Here is a 22,409-nt window from a genome sequence, read left to right on the forward strand (position 1 = left end):
CAGCCTGGAGAATTCCATGGACAGAAGAACCTGGTGGGTCACAAAGAGTCAGACATGACTGAGCAGATAAGCACCTTAACCACACCTGCGAAGTCCCTTTTGTCATGTAATGTAACGTACTTACAAGTTCTAGGAATTAGGCTGTGGTCAACTTTGGGGGGCAATTATGCACCACACCCCCTAGGACTAAAAGGACAAAGGGCTGGGTGGGGGGTTACTTTTACAAGAATGTAGCAAAAGCTGTGGCTCTGGAGAGAGTGACCTGGTAGGCACTGTGACTGTATATAAACAACCACTGCCAGCTGAAGCCCAGCCGCACCCTCTGAGATCTCTCTCTGTTCGTACGCTCATGTCCTGCCGCTGCCTGAGCCCAAATGGCACCGAGAGGGCAGGGGGGGCCTAAGTGATGGAATCCATAGAATTTGGCATTTCCGAGCACAGATTGATGCAGATAAGCGTAGAGGGTAGGGTTCTAGGGGCACAAGTCGAATGGCCAGAAGACTGAGGGTATCAAGTGAATCTAGGCTGAATTCCCCGGAGGATTCAGACATTTCTAGGCTGGTCTGGAGAAATAAATAACACAACAGCCCCCACAGGGCACTGTTTACATGAGAAATCTGACTCCTGAGAAAGAACCCTTCCCAAGGGAAGGATAACGGAGGTGGGGAAGTTGGTTTAAGGACAAGGGGATGCCTGATTCTGAGCTCAGTGCATGACCTATCGCATAGACTAAACTCTGACCCATTCCACTGGGCTTAAAAGCAAGTCTTTGGCCGAGTGGGTTCTGATAAAAAGCAAAGATAAAGAGTATCATTTCCATGGAACGCTGAGGATGGAGGAGCGGACTGTGACAGTGGCATCCAGGACTGGTGATGGGAGCTGCAACGTGAAAGCCACAGTACCAGCTGTAGAGGTGCTTTTAGGGTCCCCACCAGGGACCTTGGCCCAGACACTGCAGCAGCTAACCTAGAGGAGCTAACAGGGGCAGAACTGGCTCTGCTGCCTTTTGAAAAGGTTCCACATAGCAAACTGGGGCAGGAAGAGAGGAAGGCTGTGCCTCCAAAGGGTCAAATCAAGCGGACTCGTTGTTAGGGCACCAAGGAACTGAAATTTCTGCAGGAAGCATGGGGGCAAAGGACCAAGAGAAACACTCTTTTGTGTCTGTTATTATTATTGCACTCCTACCTATAGCCTGGGACACATGGAGTCACATGCAAAGAGGGGTGAACTAAGTCTATGTGGTCAGCAGGGTTCCAGCAGAGGACAGGCCCTCCTACTCACTGGATAACTTAAGGCCAGCCTTACAAAGGGGCTGCATGCATGCTCAGTCACTCAATCATGTCTGACTCTGTGACCGCATAAACTATAGTCCATCAGGCTCCTCTGTCCATGGGATTATACAGGCAAGAGTACTGGAGTGGGTTGCCTTTTCCTTCTCCAGGGGATCTTCCCAACCCAGGGATGGAAACTGCATCTCTGGCACCTCCTGCATTGGCAGGTGGATTCTTTACCGCTGACCCACCTGGGAAGGCCAACAAAGGGGCCCTTCCAAAGATCTGGGTGGGAAAGAATCTACAAAGAGTATGACAGCAACCTGGGGCTAGACAGGGCAGGAGCTATCACAATCCTAGGCCTGAAAGGATGAAAGGAAAGGGTGGTAACCAGAACCCAGAGGCAGAGTGGACTGCCGCAGAGGAGCCAGGGACTTCAGGAGAAACTGAAGGTAGAGGGAAGTGGCTACCAAGTAGCTTAGGAACCAGGAGTGGGAGCGGGATATCCTGTGCTCTGCTTTCTTTGAGTCTCCCAGTGTTATATTCCCCCTCCCTGTCGGGCAAATCCAAGACCAGCCTCCCTGAACGCAGAGAAGGATGGAAGGGGGTAGGGAATGAATCGGGAGAGACAAGTCAAAGAGCTTCAGAGCAGTCACTAGGCAGAAGTACATTCTACCACCAACTGTCTGGCCCTATGTAGCCTGTCTACCCAATGCATTAGGTAAACCCAGTGGGGTTTGGTCTGTTACACAGCTCACCCCATTGATCTTGGGAAATATTGAGTTGCCAAAAATTTTGTTCAGGTTTTCTCATAAGTATGAACTTCCTGGCCAACTCAATAGGTCAGAAACAAGGCCAACCACTGTGATATGATGAGCATCAACACCACGGAGTTTTCTTTGCTTTTGGTGAACTTTACATTTTTTTTTTTTTTTTGAGAAATTTATTCGATATAAAAAGATTTACACTGTGAGTAAACAGTTTTTCCATTTACAGGTAATGTATCTCTTACCATTCCAGGATAAATAATGCTCAAATCAATCAAAATGAGAATTACTTGCTAACGTGTATTTTTTTTTTCCAAAATAAAAAATTTAATGAGTGGCATTTGTCTATAATTTTGTTAGTCTCTTTAATTTGTAATATTTTATAATCTGGATTCTCACCTCTGCTTCTTTCTTTTTTAAAAAATTTTATGTATGTATTTTAATTGGAGGCTAATTACAATACTGTAGTGGGTTTTGCCATACTAACGTTTTTAAAACTTTTTATTTATTTGTTTAGGTTGTGCTGGGTCTTCGTTGCTGCAAGCAGGTTTTCTCTAGTTGTGGTGAGCAGGGGCTACACTCTAGTTGTGATGTCTGGGCTTCTTGTTACAGTGGCTTCCCTTGTTGCAGAGCACAGGTTCTAGGCCCATGGGCTCAGTAGAGGTAAATGGGTTTAGGTGCTTTGCGGCATGTGGGCTTTTCCTGGATCAGGGATTGAACCCATGTCCCCTGCTCTGGCAGGAGGATTCTTAACCACTGCGCCACCAAGGAAGCGCTGGGGAACTTCTTGTGTGTGTGTGTGTTTGCTAAGTCACTTCAGTTGTGTCAGAGCCTTTGTGACCCTATGGATTGTACCTCGCCAGGCTCCTCTGTCCATGGAATTCTCCAGGCAAGAATACTGGAGTGAACTTCTTCAGTTCAGTTCATTCATTCAGTCGCTCAGTTGTGTCCGACTCTTTGCGACCCCATGAATCGCAGCACGCCAGGCCTCCCTGTCCATCACCATCTCCCGGACTTCACTCAGACTCACGTCCATCGAGTCCGTGATGTCATCCAGCCATCTCATCCTCTGTTGTCCCCTTCTCCTCCTGCCCCCAATCCCTCCCAGCATCAGAGTCTTTTCCAATGAGTCAACTCTTCGCATGAGGTGGCCAAAGTATGAACTTCTTAGACCCAGTTTATGTGTCTGGTTACTACAGGCCAAGGCAGGTGATGGTATTAAAAGGCAGTGCCAGGTCAGTGCATTCACCATAAAGGATCATGATAGTGCCTGAACTGCATTTGAATTTGCTGTGGAAAGTTCAGGTCTGATGTTCCATGTGCAGTAGGAGGACATGAGTTGGTGCACGGGGCCAGACTCCGTGCCATGAACAGTTCCCTAGTGACTGGAGTTAATCAGATTTCACCAAATGCCTAACCACGTTGTGGAAGAGAGTCTATATGTGGGAGACACTGCTCGCTGCATCTCCATTTAATCTCTTTCTCCTTTGAAGCAACGTATTTCCCACAGGGTAAGTTTCTAAAACTCAGACCATTTAATTTTGGGGAACAATTTTATATAAAGGGAAAACTTAACTTTGTGTGTTTTCTTCCAGATCCCCTGACTTTCTGAGATTATGTATTTTGCTGGTGGGAGCTTTTTTCCCTCCTTAGTTCTACAATAAACTCTTTGTTGTTTAACATTCTATTAACCACAACCCTCTAGTAACCGGCACATCTGTAAGTCTCCAGTACAATAATTGTTGTTCATAACCATGACCCTGGGGCTCTGCGTGGTCTCAGATGCTTCCAAGTCATCAAAGGGAACACACTAAAATGATTTTGCATTCCCAGAGCACACATCAACCAACCACAGAGGGAAGGAGTCCAGATAAGTGCTAGGTAGAAGAAGAAATAATGTAAGGATTTCAAATTTGCCACAGGTAATTCACTGTATGGAGAATGAAATCTATGCTACATCTGTTACAGCTTGCCCCCACTCAATGATTTTCTTCACGGTCAGTGTAGACTCAACCAAAATACTTGTGCACAATTTTCAAAAGTACATGGCCGTGAAAGCAGATGTCAGTGTACCCAATTCAATCACTGCTTGCTTGTGCCAAATTTGTATTATCCATTGACAAATTAGAGGTTGTTAAAAAGCTTTTAAAATTGGAAACTTTCTGAGCTTAGGAGTGGGTGAGACATAGCCATCTGCTGACCACACAGCGGCAAACACCTAGGTCATTTCCAGAGCTTGGAATGGACAGTACTAAGCTTCACATGGAATGCTTTCTTCCCTCCAAGAAATCTCTGCATTAGTCACAGCGACACAAAAGAGTAAAAGCATAAAAAGAAACAAAGGAGGACTAGAAGAACAAGGTTGACAACGGGAGGAGCGATTTCATGGCCAGACTGATCAGGACTCCCAAATTCAAGCTCACTTCTCAAATGTATCACTGCAAGAGAAAGGCTGCAGAGTATGTTTCTGCTACACGAGGTGAAGTTTATTCTGGAGGAAAAGCAACACGTTGGACCCCATTTAAGGTTCTACATGTCAGGTTCTCCTGCCATCAGAGACTGGACTTGACCATGTAAACCTGGTGGATTGGCAGATAGATAGGAGAAAATCAGTTGGATTGGGAGAGAATAAACAGGATTCTACACATGTTAGCAGGAACATCTCTTCACAGCAAAAATGAACATATTTTATTCTGAATAAGAACAATAAAAGTAGGATGCAGTTATTTCCACAGATGGAGATAAGCCAATCCTTCTTTTCACAAGGTTATGGTACAACCTTATTTCTATAGAAATATTATAACATTTTTATTCTCCAGCTATCATTTCAGAATAGTTGAGATAAGTGAAGAAATGCATGCTTTCAAAGGTGGGCTTTTTTGGGGTACATGATCTAAAGACTGTATTTTCTATAGGCACCATGCTTCCTACAGTTTAGCAGTGACTTACTGGACTTAACTAGAAGACAGCAGCCTATTATGGGATCTTGCAGCCCCTGCATCTTCCAAATTCCATATTTCCACCCAAATACTCAATATCACCCCAACTGTCTACCTTGTGTTCCTGTCAGGGTGCCAGTGGCATTTGGGCTGCAATAATTCCCTGCAAGTGCGCAGGGTGTTTGCATATTTAGCGTCCCTGGCTCTTATCCACTCAACACCAGGAGCACTCCCACCAGCAAAAGTCTTTAGGATGGCCACGTCTACAGGCACTCGCTAGGAGAGCAGCGCCTTCTCCTCAATAAGAACACCGGCTATTTCATGTGAAGCCTCCAGAGCTGCGATAAGGAAGTCAGATTGCAGCCAGGACAAGGTTAGGCAACTGACTGCGCTTTTCTGGCCCCATCTTTTCTGAGCCATTCATCTCCCCGCTCTTTATGTAAAGTCATAAGCTTAGAGACATCAGTAACACGAAGATGATGCAAAAGGAACTTGTTTTTGAACAGATATTTGACTTTGTTTTTAAAAAACAATAATGTCAATATACATCATTGGATTTTTTGTACATTTTTGTGTCTTTATTTATTTTTGACGGTGTTAGGTCTTTGTTGCTGCATATCGACATTCTCTAGATGCGGCAAGCAAAGCACACGCTCTAGTTGTGATGCTCAGGCTTCTTATTGCAGTGGCTTCTCTTGTTGCAGAGCAGGGGCTCCTGAGCACAGGCTCGATAGCTGTGGGACATGGGCTTAGTTGCCCTATGGCATGTGGAATCTTCCTGGACCAGTGATCGAACCCATGTCCTCTCTATGGGCAGGCAGATTCCTAACTGTTGGACCACGAGGGATGTCTGATGTTTGACTTTAAAAAAAAAAAAGTCCATGGAATTGTGGGAAGCCTGATTCATGTTGGCATAATATTCCTAGATTCCTTTACTCCTTGCCCCTAGGATTCCTTAGGGTCAGCTTCCTGTTGCACTATGTCTGAACTCCTACCTGAAGTTTGGTGCCCAACTGCCTAAACGTTAATAACCTCTCACACATCAGCTTTGCCTCCAGATGCAGCTCTGCCCGGCTTAGCCTGATTTCACGCTCTTCTCCAAAGCCATCAGCTGCCAGCCCCACCTTCTCAGACTATGGCAGAGACTCTCCAGAGAGGGCTGCCATCAGTTCTTTTCCTCCTTTAAGATGAGCAAAGGTGCATGCTACACCATCAAGATGAGGGGCCCATGTCTCTTCCCTTTCAATCTGGACTGGCCCTATGTCTTGCTTTGATTAACAGAATGCTACAAAAGCGGCAAGCGGTAACTTTTAAGACCTGGCGAAACCAGATGCCACATCAGCAGCCAGACTACCCTGAGACCACCATGCTGTAAGGAAGCCCAAGCTAGCCATATGCAGAGGCAGCCTAATGGGGCACCAGGTCAATAGACCTGTGAGCATAGTCTTCCTGGACCTCCCAGCCCAGTCACCAGCTGAATGCTTCCAAGTTCCCCAGCTGACACCACTTGGAGAAGAAAACTGATCACATTTTTGCTGAATTATGGAAAATAATAGCTTGTTATTTCAAGCCCCAAGTTTTGAGATAATTTGTTATGCAAGAATAAACTAATGAAACACATACCAAGGACTAAGGTTAAAAATATCTCTCTGCCAGGTTGCACTGGGATGTGCTTTAAACCTCTGAATTTTGGCAAGACTCTCATAAAGATCTTTTTTTTAAATAATTTTTTTTTGTTTATTCATTTTTGGCTGTGCTGGGTCTTTGCTGCTATAAGGGGGCTTTCTCTGGCTGCTAAAAGTGGGGGCTACTCTCTAGCTGTAGTGCATGGGCTACTCATTGGCAAAGGCTTCTCTTGTTGCAGAGCCTGGGCTGTAGAGTGTGTGGGCACAGTAGTTGTGGCACATGGACTTGGCTGCCTTGTGTCGTGTGGGATCTTCTGGGACCAGGGATCGAACTTGTGTCCCATAGGTTGGCAGGTGGATTCTTAACCACTGGACCACCAGGAAAGTCCCTGTCATAAACGTCTACAACAGTCTCCCAACTCACACCAGGAAAGGAGGACTTGCCTACTGCCACTCGGGCTGTGGTACTATAACCCTCATCTATGGGCCTTTCTAAAACCCTTTTGGTAGGATTCTACTTACTGTTTGTCCTTTGTCAAGGAAAGGAGGTTCTTCCTGTTACCCTAGGCATAACCTCTCCTTTTTGTACAAAGGACATAAAGATCTGCTGTGGCTCAGCTTCCTGGGAGTTGGCATTCCACCTCACATGACTCCATCCCAGCTTTATCTAAGTAGACACAATTCTTCTCCAAGGGATATCTTGGCAACTGCATCCAGAATTTCATTCTATTCCTCAGAAATCATTTTTTTCCCTGACGTATAGACTCATGTTTAAATAAATCAATCATATAATGTGTATGATTTATTTCACCTTTGAACATGAGCTGCTTATCTAGCAAATTTTTTAGACTATCCCAGTGTTTTCATTCTCAGCACCGAAAAGTTTTTGTTACGTCTCTATTTCTATGTTTTATTAGCTTGCAGGAGTTCACCATCACACTTGAAAAATAGCAAAAAGGTTATGAACTGCCTGTTACTATCTTTGCATAATCCTACCCTTCACTTCAGAGAGATTTCAAGTACTTTCTAATCCATTTTGTGGGACTCTTTCCTTAAGCTTGGAAATCTGTAAGAAGCAAATCTTGATTTGCAGTCTCTGTTACCTACTCTTACCCCATAGCAAATCCCTTGCAAACCAGGGTGGAAAGAACAATTCCAAATTAGGCACCACTTTGGCAACTGCTCTAGGAAATGTCCTAATTTTTTTAAGAATAAAGTTTATATCAACAGGTTTATATATATATAATCCTCTGAAATTTGGACACATCAAAGTCCAAAACATTAGCCCATTTAAAGAGATCATTTTCTCAATGACTGCTGCTTTGGTGATATTACTTACTGCCCTGTTTCAAAGTTCATTTTGTAAACTTTGAAGACATTTTGAAGACATGTTTACAAAGGCCATGTGCACTCACCATTGAGGCAGGGGGTGAGAATTAAAAGCCATGTTGATAAAACTGAAGCCAAAGTTTGGGGAAAGAACTGGGTTTGTTGAGCTATGTCTTTCTTTCAGTATTTTTAAATGACCCTGGAACGGCCACTCCTGGACTGTAGGAGTAAATGAGAAGACAATATACAGGTGAGAAGTGACAATTCCCACACACCGCTGAGACATTCACAGTGGAGATGGCTTATCTGAGTTATAAGTCTGGCAGTCGGGGGAGACTTTTGGGTCTTGAAATTTTCCCCTCCAAGGGAGACAGCTGGGCTCATCCAGGGTCTGCGGATGGGTTATCTCAGTGAACTAAAAACAGTCCTAATGAAACAAGGTGGGCCGCCCATTTCTTCAGCCCCCAGCATGGGAGTTTACATCCATCATCTCGCTAGTTAAGCCTCACAGTAGCCCGGAGAGGTAGAAAACATTCGGAAATTAAGGAAACAAAAGCTCAGAGAGCTTAAATAATTTGCTCAGGGTCATTCACTTTTCTAATAAGATTCCCTGGGATGTGAACTCTGAACTGATGACTAAGAGACTTTTCTCAGAGCCTCTCCTAAATCTAGATCAAAGACTATTAGCTTGTGTCTGTACCAACCACCAAGCCCACTCCTAATCTTGGCAGAGAGCTGACTAATGAATGCCCTAGATGATGGAGATTAGATGGGAGAACGTGGCTGGGTAGGGAAAAACTCAACTAGCTATGAGCAGGTGGTAGGCCATGCTCATTTCTGTATTCTAACCATACCCTTCAAAAACATACTGTCTCCCTGCTGGATCCTAGCATAACACCTGGAAGCTGCTCATGATTTTGTAGCATTCAATTTGTCACTAATAAGACTTATAATGTTGGTGATGATAACAATAGCAACAATAAAAAGAGTTAAATTTTAATAAGCAATGTCCTGAGTTCCCAGGTGGCTCAATGGTAAAGAATCTGCCTGCAATGCAGGAGACTCGGGTTCGATTTCTGGGTTGGGAAGACCCCCGACCCCCGCCGCCACCGGAGAAGGAAATGGCAACCAACTTCAATATTCTTGCCTGGGAAATTCCATGGACAGAGGGGTCTGGCAAGTTACAGTCCATGGAGTCAGAAAAAGAGTGAGGCACGACTTAGCAACTAAACCACAAACAACAGACACTGTCCTACACATACCAAAACCATTAGCTCTTTGTGTGTTCACAGAAACCAATACGGGAAGTACTGTTCATTATAGCATCTCACAGATGAGAAAACAAAGGAGCTTGTCCAAGATTACACAGCTAGAAAAAGCCAGAGAATCAAACTAATCAGGCTAGGTTTAGTACTTGTAATCTTAATCACTCTACCAGTATTTTTCAAACACTGTAATGGGGCATTTGTCCAAAGTACTCTTCCCAGTGCCCTTCTCTGGAAAATCTAGTGTAGGAGGTTTGGATTGGGACCCAGAGCCCTGCAACCTTTTAAGAGCCCCATGAGATTCCTGCGATGATAAATTCAGCATGCCTGCCTGCTGTCTCTCACTACTGACAAAACCCCTCTAACAGCACATTTGAGCACTGTCAGAAGCATTGGGTTTTGCAAGGAAGAGTGAATTTATTTATGGGTACAAGGAGAATAACTCCCTATCGAAAAGGGTTTTTTTCCCTTCCTCCAACATCCACAGCTCAAAAGGTGTTGAGGGTACATGTTCTTTAGAAGGGTTGAATTTTCTTTGGAGTTCCTGCTCTTCTTACTGTTAGCAGAAGAGAGTCTGGAGACCCCTCCTCCTGTGGGCCTCGGTTCTTGGTAAGAATGCAAAACAGAATCTGAGGTTTTACCTGTTGCAGGAGAGTTTATTGAAGGTAAAGAGAGAATAGAGAGAACACCTCAAGAGTGAGGCGGGCCAGGCCAAGGAAGCCAATGGCCTTGGGGAGATCTGGGGTGTAGGGTTTTTAAGGCAAGGTTCTTTTGTACAATCCAGGAGGCTGTTGATTGACAGTCTTAATTGACAGCTGCAGTTTACATTAGAAGAGGCTCCACTGCACATGCCCTTCCCATAATTCAGTTTGTTATAATTATATGTATGCATTTGTAGGATATTTATGAACACTTAATGAACCCTATATGGACGTAAGTCTGAGTGAACTCCGGGAGTTGGTGATGGACAGGGAGGCCTGGTGTGCTGCAATTCATCGGGTTGCAAAGAGTTGGACACGACTGAGCGACTGAACTGAACTGAACTGAACTGATGGCCACCAAAGGTTATCTAAGGACATGATAGCATGAGGTGTGCAGATGTGCCAGAGTGGAGAAAATCTCTCCAGTCAGCCTGTGGGGGGTTTTTCCAGTCCCTTGACCATTTTGGAGTACTGATGGGGTATGTGTTTGGGAAGGGGTTGCCAAATAGCTTGAGATTAGGGGCTATTCCACATTCAGTCAATGGGGCCACCTCTTGTTGCTCATGGCTAACTTCCTGCCTAACATTACTCAAATAAGTCTTCGTCAGCACATTATCATAGCCTTTCTACTATGGCAGATGGATTTTCCTTCTGCTGCTTCAGAAGTCTGAACAAAAGAGAGCAAACTGGCAGAAGACACTCTGGTTCCTTCTATAGTCATCGTGAACTGGAAGAAGACACAAGTTCACTGACAACTGAGAAGTCAGCAAGATTACAGTGGGGACTGGATCAGGAATGGCCTTGCCTGTTGTGGCAGGTGGGTTACTGAGAAGCAGATGCCAAGATAGGACTAGACATGTGAGAGGTTTATTGAGAAAAACACCAAGAAGGATAAAGGGAGAGGAAATAGGAGAAGGCCAGAAGAGCCTTCAGATTGTGATGTAGGTTTGACACCTGCGAAAGGAAAGAAGGAAGGAGGAGGACTTCTTTGCAGTCCAATGGTTAATACTTCAGCTTCCAAGGCAGGGGTTGCGGGTTTGATCCCTGGTCAGGGAACTAAGATCCCACATGCCTCATGGCCAAAAAAAGTAAAACATAAGACAGAAGGGATGTGGTAACAAGTTCAGTGTGTGTGCTTAGTCATGTCTAACTCTTTGTGACCCCATGGACTGTAGCCCTCCAGGCTCCTCTACACATGGAATTTTCCAGGCAAGAATACTGAAGTGGGTTGCCATTTCCTATTCCAAGGGCATCTTCTTTACCCAGGGGTTGAAACCCCATCTCTTGCATCTCCTGCATTGGCAGGAGGATTCTTTACCACTGCACCACCTGGGAAGTCCAACAAATTCAATATAGACTCAAAAAAAAGGAACAATTCACAATGAAACTTAGAAAATTAAAAAAAAAAAATGAGGAATGAAGAAATTGGGTTGGAAAAGCTCCAGAGACTGCAGCAAAACCCTGAGAAAGTCTTGGCAAAGCTGATTAGGAGCTCCTCAGCAGGGGTCGCCTGTTAGCAGAGTCTTGCATTGAGTTCAGTCACTGTCTTGTGCGGTTTGGAGCAAGAGTGTCCCTGGAGTGAGTGCTGTGGCAGATCCACAGCTCTGGTGGCTGGACCCTGACAGTCACCATGCTCTCTGCAGCAGGTTGTTTGGGAAGCAATGTGAGGGGCATCCCTCTATAGTTGTCACATATGTGTGGCTACAGAACTTCTATTTAGTCCTGAAAGCAAAGGTCATTTTAGAAAATGCAGTGGGGAGATAAAGAGACTAGTCAGTAGGCTACTACAAAAATTCAGCCATGAATAGAAAAGAGCTGAGCTCAAAGAAGTGGCTGTGGGAAGAGAGGCATGAGCCACATTCAAAAGTTAAGAACCTCAATGTTGGCTCTTCAAGATGCCATCAGTTCAGTTCAGTCGCTCAGTCGTGTCGGACTCTTTGCGACCCCATGAATCGCAGCACACCAGGCCTCCCTGTCCATCACCATCTCCCAGAGTTCACTCAGAGTCACGTCCATCGAGTCCGTGATGCCATCCAGCCAAGACACCATGAAGAAAATGAAAAGGCAAGTCACAGACTCTGTGAAAATATTGGCAAAACATATATCCAATAAAAGATTCATATCCAGGAAGTACAAAGAACTTCTATGACTCTATAATAAGAGACAAACAACTCAATAAAGAAAAAGCAAATGATATTGATACCTTACCAAAGAAGATAAATGGATGCAAATTTCATGAGAAGATGCTCAACATCGTTAGTCCTTGGGAAAATATAAAATAAATGATAATGAAATGTGCTGCTACTCCTATTAGAATGGCTACTGTTAAAAGATGGCTTCTCCGGTGGCTCAGCGGTAAAGAACCCACCTGCCAATTCCGGAGACATGGGTTTGATTGATCCCTGATCTGGAAGGAAATGGCAATCCACTTCAGTCTTCTTGCCTGGAGAATCCCATGGACAGAGGAGCCTGGCAGACTCCATGGGGTCACAGAGGGTTGGAAATGACTTAGTGGCTGAACAAAATGTCGACTATTAAAAGACGGACAATTCCAAGTTGATGAGGATACAGAAAACCTGGAACCTAAATACGCTGATGGTGGTTCGTAAAATAGAGCATCCAGTTTGTAAAACTACAGCAGTTCCTTTAAAAGGTAAGCATATACTCACCATATAAACCAGCAATTCCAGTTCTAGATCTCTGCCCAAGAGAAACAAAAACCTGTATCCACACTAAGACTTGTATGAGCATGTTCTTAGCAATATTAGTCACAATAGCCAAAAACTGGAAAAGCAATCAAATGTCCATAAATAAGCAAACTATGGTATACTCATAAAATGGAATACTATTAACTATAAAAGGAACTGCTGACGCCCCGATACTTTGACTACCTAATGAGAAGACCTGACTCATTGGAAAAGACCCCGATGTTGGGAAAGATTAAAGGCAGAAGGAGAAGGGATCAACAGAGGATGAGATGATTGGGTGACATCACTGATTCAATGGATATGAATTTGAGCAAACTCCAAAGGTTGTGAAGGACAGAGAAGCCTGGTGTGCTACAGTCCATGAGGTTGCAGAGAGTCGGACATAACTGAGCAACTGAACAAAACAACAAAGGAACAAGCTACCGCTACATGCAACACCAGTGGATCTCAAAAACATCATGGGAAGTGAAATAAACCAGATACAAAGACTTCCTATTGTGTAATTCCATTTATATGGGATTTTTAGAAAAGGCACAACTGTAGAAAGAGATAGGCGGTTGTTTGAGGCCAGGGTGGGAGTACAGAGAGGCGCAGAGAACTTTTCAGCATAACGGGAGTGTTTTAACACCAAATTGTGATGACAGTTGCCCAACTCTATGCATTTACTGAGACACATTGAAGGACCTGTTTAAAGTGAGTGAATTTTATGAAATGTAAATTAAATCTCAAAAAAACTGTGAAAAAGAAAATGAGCTAAGAAAGCAAACAAGATGGGATATGGCAACTCACTGTATCTCCAAAGAGTAAGATGGAAGAAAAAGTCAAGGATGACGCCTAGGTTTCTAGCTAGGGTCCATTAGGGAGGATAATATTATAAAATAATATTTGAAATAGGAAAAGCAGATTTAGAGTTTAGCTTTGCACATGTTAATTTTTAGCTGGCTTTTGAATGCCCGGTGAAGATTTCCAATGAAGAGTTGAATGAGTAGTCTGGAGATCCTGAAAGGGATAGGAGTTGGAAAGCATTCGAGAATCATCCACTTCTAAGGAGGTAGCTGAAACTCGAAGAGCGGCTGAAATCCTCTAAGAAGAATGTTCAAGTGAGGGTTAAAGCTCAGTTGAAATACATTTTCAACTAATGTGAGCAACCTAATGAAGGTCAACTTCCCTAGAGAGTATTTCACTATTTGTGTGATGATAGGAAGGAATTGCCCTATACTTTGTATATTTTTCCAGTAGCTCAAGACCTTAGAAATTCCGCTTATAAATGTCAGAGCTAATATGTAGAGGTAATTTAACCCAGCCTGTATTATCCAATGTTTATCTTACGTCACATAACTGGAAGCTGAACCATGGCCAAGTGAACAATATCTGAGGACCTACCCTACACATGATGATGTGTTAAACATTCTTGAGATTGCAAGGGAATTTAAGTTTTAGGAGCTGATTTCAAGAAGTTTGCAGTCTGGTCTTACAGAGGCTATACCTTTTCAGCATATGGATTCTGGGGTAGGCAGAAATGGTGGCAACTAACACCTGGCACAGCCAAACAAACAAAAATAAATATTTAAAGAAAAGAACGTAGCCCATAGCCTGAAACATATAGGACAGTCCATTCTTTGAAGAGGGTAACACTTTTCCATTCTTACAGAGATTAAAAGTTGCTGAAAAGAGAATAACATTTGTCTTGTTAGAGGTTTATAGGAACACTGGAAGCTGATGGTAGCAAGAACAAAAGATTTCGACCAGAGAAGTCTTTAACAACTAACCACACCCCTCCTTCACCTTACCTTTAAAAATGCTTTGCAGATACTATAAAACTCAGGGAACTCAGCTTTGTGCTCTTGAGGGAGGCTCAAGATGGAGGAGATATATGTATACTTGTGGCTGATTCATGTTGTTGTGCAGCAGAAATCAACACAAAATTGTAAAGCAATTATCCTCCAATTAAACATAAATTTTTAAAAAATAAATTCTTTGCCAATAAAAAATGCTGTGTTGAAACATTTCAAGAAGTTTGGGGTTGAGGGGTCACAAGTCACCCTTTCTGCTTGCATGTCCTGCAATAAACTTTTCTCTACTCCAGAATCCAATCTTTCATTTTGTTTGGTCCCTCTGTACATTGGGCACACCATCTTGCATCCGGTAACAGTAACTGTTGGGCTATTTGTCTCTGTAATGATCCTTTACTGGAAATAAACTTGAGGACATTGCTCAGGCCAAAAAAAAGCTTCTGTTTTGTTTCAAAAAGTGAGTTCTTGTGGGTTTCTTTTTTAAGTTCACATTGGTCATCTTATTTGAAGTGAATTTTATCCTGATTTTCCAAGAGACACAGTAAGCATTATTTTCAGGAGCCATGAATATGTTGCATAATTCCATGCACTGATGGGTGCACTCCAGACAATGGAGAAACGAAACAGGCCCCTTGGCCTTTCATAAACAACCTCCCTACACGGAAATATGGATGCAGGAGCTGGAGGTGGGTCTGACACGTGATTCGAGTGAGCAAGGCAGCTCTCTAAACTCTGTGGCCGGAGGGCAGGAAATTATTGGCTGAGATTGGCAAATGGATAATGAGGCCTTTGAAAGCCACTGAGGAGGAGTAAAAGTAGCAGCCATCAAGAAGTAGGAACACAGAGAGAACATATTCTGATGATCCCGGGCAGGGAGTGGCATCTCCCTGCAGTGTGGTAAGGAGACTGCTGTGTCAACAACTGCAGTCATGCTCCAAATCACATAATATGGCTAAGGGAGAGAGAATTGGAGTGGGCCATCAGTTCCACCGTCAGACAAGGGAAGGGACCCACCTAATGTGTTCTGTCCATGTTAACTATGAGTGAGCTGGTCATATAATGTCATTTTCTAAGTTTGTTCCACAAAGGATAGCAAGCTTCTTCTGTCCTCCAGTAGAGAGTCAACCAAGAACTCCAGGATGACCTAGAGCAGTGGTCCCCCACCTTTTTGGTACCAGGGGCTTGTTTTGTGGAAGACAATTTTCCCTTAGATGGGGAGGCAGAGAGAGGGGGTGATGGTTTCATTCTACCTGCCATTCACCTCTTGCTGTGCAGCCTGGTTCCTAACAGGTACCAGTTCATGTCCCAGGGTTGGGGACCCCTGGCCTAGAGGAAGGCAGATGTCACCTGTCAGCATCCACAGCACTGCAGCCTCAGACTCTATGTGCCACTAAGCTGAATGCATCTCCACAGACACACTTTCAGAACTGTCCAGCAACTGAGGGCCACTACAAGACAGCAAAATACATAAGCATTCTCCAGATATCTCTTTTTCCTTTTGCATGCAAACTGAGTTTCCCCAACATCCATGTTTTTTCAGCTCAAGAGCATATTTTTAAATTATTTAAAAAGCACTTACTTCAAGAGGAAAACTTTTATATAGGCATCCTCTAGTTTTTTTTTACATGAAATTTGGACTCATTTCTGATTTATACAAATGCTATTAAATTATATCCCCAGTATTCTTTTACTGCTTACTTCAACAGACTCCTGCCACCATAAAAGAAAATGTTTGTGACTTAAACAAAACACAAGCAGGTGATCTGTGTATAACCTGTCAATTGCCAATGGTGAGGATAAATAATGTACACACGAGGAGATTCTTAGGTAGTTATTATAATCATTACATCTTGCTTCAGAACTGTCTTTGTTGCTGTTGTATTGCTACCACAATGGAAGGGGCCAAAAAGCTTGGCATGAGGAGAAGGAGCTCACATGATCCGGAGGGCTTGGGCAGGCATGAGAAATGGTCCAGAAAAGAAGTTCCAGTTCTTCCCGGTCCTCCCTCCAACCATCTTAGCTGCACATCTCCTGAAGTTCCCATAAAACATTTGGTCCAACCCACATATCCATCTGCCTTGGATAGGATTGTGTTTTGTGTCCGTGTCTAGCTTTGATGCCTCTGAATTTGGTGATTATGATCATTTTCCTTAAGGAAAATCTTGCAGGACTTCCCTGGTGGTCCAGTGGCTAAGACTCTGGGCTCCTACTGAAGGGGGTCTGGGTTTGATCCCTGGTCAGGGAACTAGACCCCTCATGCTGCAAGTAAGAGTTCGCATGCCACAACTAAAAAAGATCCCACATGCCACAATTAAGACCCAGATAAACAAATAAATAAGCAAACTTTTTTTTTTAAGAAAAAGAAAAATCTTGCTAGTAACTTACAAATGTTTTTGCACAGGCTGAGACCTTGGATTTAATTTTAATACATATTGATTTGTTCCTAAATAGGATTTTATTGAGCCTCTTTGGTTTGAAATTCACCCCCACTTCATCTGATGCATACTGGAGTAGGGATGTTTCAGAACTGGTTATGCCTTCCATGATACAGTGGAAAGGCACAGTCAGCTCCTTCTAACCAATCAGGCTTTGCCTCTGACCTTATACCCAGAGTTTTAGGTAAAGCCAGTGAATGCAGAACATTCTCTTATATTTCAGGGTTTTTGATATTCAAGAGGGCATAGTATATCATAATCTGTTGGTTTGTTATAGGCATCAGTATCATCTCATAAATTGAATGTTCAATCTGGTCTCATTGACCATGTTTGTTGAAAGATCATATTTATTTTTCTTAAAATTAATCTTTTGTTGTCATTGTTGATCAGTGACACAAAGGATGCATTTTCTGTCCTACAAAGTGTCTATTTGTGTAATAATTTACACATAAGAACCAAATTGCCACATCATATACGCTCTTGCTATTAAATAATCTGTCTGCTTAATGGGAAGCCTTGTCCCACAGATGTACTCTCAGTGTGGTCCTCAGATATAAAGACCAGTCATGATACGTGAAATCAGACTTTTTCTTCCTCCAGAATGTGTCCTACTGTAAAATATCAGAGGCAGTTTATAAATCAATCAGGGCAGACTTATAAAGATTGTTAAAGTCATTTGTATTTATGTAAATTAGTATATCTGTTCATTCACCATTACTCTTGGTGAAGATGCATATTTTTCTGTTAGCTGTTATGTTTAACTTAAAAGAGACTGCCTAAATCACCACTCTTCTTTCTGTTGGCTTCAGTACAACACAGAAATGAACTTTTGTATATCCCTTCTCAGGCATAATATATTTGCCAATATATATCCCACCTCACATGTATATTGGCATATATATATCCCACCTCATGGGCTTTCCTCATAGCTCAGTTGGTAAAGAATCTGCCTGCAATGCAGGAGACCCCAGTTCAATTCCTGGGTTGGGAAAATCCCCTGGAGAAGGGATAGGCTACCCACTCCAGTGTTCTTGGGCTTTCCTTGTGGCTCAGCTGGTAAAGAATCCACCTGCAATGTGGGAGACCTGGGTTCGATCCCTGGGTTGGGAAGATCCCCTGGAGAAGGGATAGGCTACCTACTCCAGTATTCTTGGGTTTTCCTTGTGGCTCAGTTGGTAAAGAATTCACCTCCAGTGTGGGGGACCTGGGTTTGATCCCTGGGTTGGGAAGATCCCCTGGAGAAGGGATAGGCTACCTACTCCAGTACTCTGGTCTGAAGAATTCCACAGACTGTATAGTCCATGGGGTCCCAAGGAGTTGGACATGACTGAGCGACTTTCACTTGCACATCCCACCTCATATAGTTTTCTTATAATGTGGCTGTCCCTCTTTTAAGTCAGACTGGGGAGGTCATGGCTATGTCAGCCAACAGAGTATGGTAGGAAATCATGCTGTGTGCTAAGTCGTATCCAGCTCTTTGCAAAACCATGGACTGTAGCCCACCAGGTGGTCTGTTCATGGAATTTTCCAGGCAAGAATACTTGAGTGGGTTGCCATTGCCTCCTCCAGGGAACCTTCCCAGCCCAGGGATTGAACCTGCATCTTTTGCGTCTCCTTCATCGACAAATTTAGGAGAGATACTATGTAAGTTCCCAAACAGATCATAAAAGTTTCAGCCTTATTCTCGTTCTCCCACCCTCTCCCTCTCTCCGTCTGTTTTTCTCTTTCTCTAAAAGTGCTAACTCTGGCTGATGCCAACCTTGGGCTATGAGGAAGCTCAATCTGGTCTCTGAGGGAAGTCCCCCTGGAGAGGACCTCACAAAGAGTCTCTGAGACTCCCAGCCAGCGACCATCACCAACAGCCAGACAAGTGAGTGAAGGAGCCTTCAGCTGACTGCCTAGTGTCTATCCTGTTTCAAGTCTTCCATCTGAAGACTCAGCCACCTGAAATAATGGACTCAGGGAAGCGCATTTACTTTAACCTTAATTATGGAAATAACTTTATCTGAAATATTTTTTTTTAACTCAAAAAAAAAAAAAAGCTGCTTTAGACATTGTGAGGCAGAGACAAACCTTGCTCACTCTACCCTTTCTGAATTTCTGACCCATGAAATCCATGGGTAAAACAAATGGCTACTTTCTGCCACGAAGGGTGACTTGTTACACATCCATAGTACCTGGAACACTGTCTTTTTTCTTTTCACCTCTTTTCCTGGTTCTCTAAGATTAGTACAGAATGGAGCTGGGGATGTCAAAGAAGATGTGATAATGAGGTTTACTGGTGGAGGCACACTTGATGCTCTTGCTTTTTCTTTCCTGTTTCCTCTCCATTTTTTTTTTTTTTTTTTTCATATACCAATATTTAACAAACTGATTTCTGGAGCCAGACTGCTTGTATTAGAATCCTGGCCTTGCCCTGTATTAATTGTATGACCATAGAAAGTTATTTAACCCTCTTGGGCCTCAACTTTATCATCTGTTAAGTAGGACTAATAATTATACCTTTCAAAGAGGGTTTCTGGGAGATGGTCAAATGAGCTAATACATGTGAAGAGCTTAGAATAGGGCCTGGTACACAGGAAGTGTTCATTAAAATATAAAATATTACCTTTTTACCTTTAAGGAACTTAATTTTACTTTTATGATTTATGTTTAGTACACAAACATATTTAAAGATAAATAATGGAAAATTTTAACATACAGAATCCAAATACCCAATAAAATTATTTCATTTCTCCATGTTTTCTTTAAGACCCCATCTACTCATAAACATAATTTTTAAAGTCATAATCATTGCAAAGATACAGAAGGACAGAAGTAATTACTTAGAGTATACCCTGTGAGATTAATTATTGTGAGCAAGGCAGCTACCCCAAGGGGTAGGAATATTCCTGTCTTATAAATGAGGAAACTACCACACATTTGATCAACAGAATATTATTCAGATACCAAAATTATAAGACAGGAAACTGAGTAACATTATGTGAACAATATATATGAAGTGAAAAAAAGTAGGCTATAGGACTGCAGATATTAAAATTACTAGAGTCAGACTACCAAGAAAAACTATGTGTAGTATATGCAGTAAGCAAAAAAGACAATCTGAAAATTATAGCATGGAACTGGAAACCATAAAAAAGTGACCTGGATTTTTTTGAAAGAAACTGAATAAACAGTTGCAGAGTTGAAAAATATAATAATAAAAATAAGATCTCAGCAGGGAGGTTTAATATCACCTAAAGAGAGACTTGGGGACTTGGAAGATGGGTCAAAAATATTAAAAATGAGTTAGGCGTAGAGCACGTGTGCAGAGGTGTCCAGAGCCAGCGGGGCAAGGACCATGTTGCTTCCAAACATCCTACTCACTGGTACACCAGGGGTTGGAAAAACTACATTAGGTGAAGAATTTGCATCACGATCAGGACTGAAGTACTTTAATGTGTGTGATTTAGCTTGGAAGTTTGACCACCAAATATCAAGGAGTCTGGCAAGATGGCTTCTCCCAAGAGCATGCCCAAAGATGCACAGATGATGGCACGAATCCTGAAGGGTATGGGGATTCCAGAATATGAACCAAGAGTTATAAATCAGATGTTGGAGGTTGCTTCCTGGTATGTGACCACAATTCTAGATGATGCAAAATTTATTCAAGTCATGCTAAGAAAGCTACTGTTGACGCAGATGATGTGTGATTGGCAATCCAGTGTCCTGCTGACCAGTCTCTTATCTCTCCTCCCCCAAGAGGTTTTTTTTATTAGATATTGCAAGGCAAAGAAATCAAACCCCTTTGCCATTGATCAAGCTATACTTAGGTCCTAGATTGCCACCTGATAGGTATTGCTTGACTGCTCCGAATTATAGACTTAAATCTTTACCAAAAAGAGGCGTCTACTTCTACAGGAAGAATGACAGTTCCACAGTTAAGTGTTGGTTCAGTTACTAGCAGACCAAGTACTCCCATGCTTAGCACACCAACCCCACAAGCCATGTCCATTTCAACTGAAGTAGGGACTCCAGTGTCCTTCACAGGGCAAAGGTTCACAGTACAGATGCCCACTTCACAGTCCCCAGCTGTAAAAGCATCAATTCCTGCAACATCAGCAGTTCAGAATGTTCTAATTAATCTGTCATTAATTGGGTCCCAAAATATTCTTCTTACCACTAACATGGTGTCGTTACAAAATACTGCCAATGAAGCATCAAATGCATTGAAGAGAAAATATGAAGATGATGATGACGATGACTAGGATAATTTGTAATCTAGCCTTGAAGCATGTAAACATATATATTTGGTTTTGAATCTATTGTACTGAGATTAAACATGCATGCTAGATGTTTCCTGTTGTGTTCTAGAAAAATAGTATTTAATGAGTAAATATGCTTAGCATACTTTTCAGTTGAGGTGTCACGTTGGATTTTCTTTAATAGGATTAGTAAAGGTTTCTCGTCAGCCTTTAAGTGTAAAAAATACAGTTGCAATCCATGCACTTGAAAAAATATTAAAAATGAATCCTGGAGAAATGAACAAATCCTTAGAAAATGCCGAGGTGAAGATAAAAGGTTTAGAGTATGTAACAGAATTCTAAGATGCTTAATTGGATTCGAGAAGAAAAAGTAAAAGATAATGGAGCAATATTTGAAGAATGATGGATGAGAATTTGCTAGAACTGATAAACACCACCAAGTCGAGGAGCATAATGAGTCAAAAACTGGATAAATAAAGGAAATTCATACCTGGGTGCATTAGAGGGCACCTTTAGAAAGACAAAGACAAAAAGAAAATTGTAAAATCAGCCAGAAAGAAAAAAGAAAGCCTTCAAATGAGCTGTAGTTAGACTGACAGCTGACTTCTCAACAACATTGATGGAAGCCAGAAACCAGTCTTTGGTGTGCTGAAAGCAAAAAATAAATGATGACTGCTAGAATTTTGCACCAGGAAAAATGTCCTTCAGGAATGGCATTTTCTTTCAAACACTTAGTTTGCCACTAATCAATCACAGCAAAGGATTTTCTAAAAGGCACATGTAGGTAGAAGAAAATAATCCCAGATCTCATACTAAAGCATCTAGATAGTCTCTAAGTCTTAAATATAGTTTTTAAATCTGACTTTTGATTTAAGAAGGAAGAATTTTCACTACTATTTTTGTTTCTTGGAATTGTATTCATGATTTTAAAAGTCAACATAGAAAGTGTTTCTCTTAGTACACTCTGTATGTTAATATAGCTAGACTAAAAGAAAGTTAACCCCAAAGTTGTTGTGGTTCAGTTCTGTTCAGTTCTGTCACTCAGTCGTGTCTGACTCTTTGCGACCCCATGGACTGCAGCACACCAGGCCTCCCTGTCCATAACCAACTCCCGGACCCTACTCAAACTCATGTCCATTCAGTCGGTAATGCCATCCAACCATCTCATCCTCTGTCACCCCCTTCTCCTTCCACCTTCAATCTTTCCCAGCATCAGGGTCTTTTCCAATGAGTCAGCTCTTCGCACCAGGTGGCCAAAGTATTGGAGTTTCAGCTTCAACATCAGTCCTTCCAATGAACACCCAGGACTGATTTCCTTTAGGATGGACTGGT

The 22,409-nt window shown here is 42.6% G+C and overlaps 1 pseudogene; it reads left to right on the plus strand.

Annotated features, from left to right (window-relative positions):
* Positions 1 to 832: 832 nt before the first annotated feature.
* LOC128055620 (transcription initiation factor TFIID subunit 9-like) lies at positions 833 to 21,080 on the plus strand (annotated as a pseudogene).
* Positions 21,081 to 22,409: the final 1,329 nt, after the last annotated feature.

This window comes from Budorcas taxicolor, chromosome 11 (genome assembly GCF_023091745.1).
Source record: "Budorcas taxicolor isolate Tak-1 chromosome 11, Takin1.1, whole genome shotgun sequence".
Taxonomy (NCBI): domain Eukaryota; kingdom Metazoa; phylum Chordata; class Mammalia; order Artiodactyla; family Bovidae; genus Budorcas; species Budorcas taxicolor.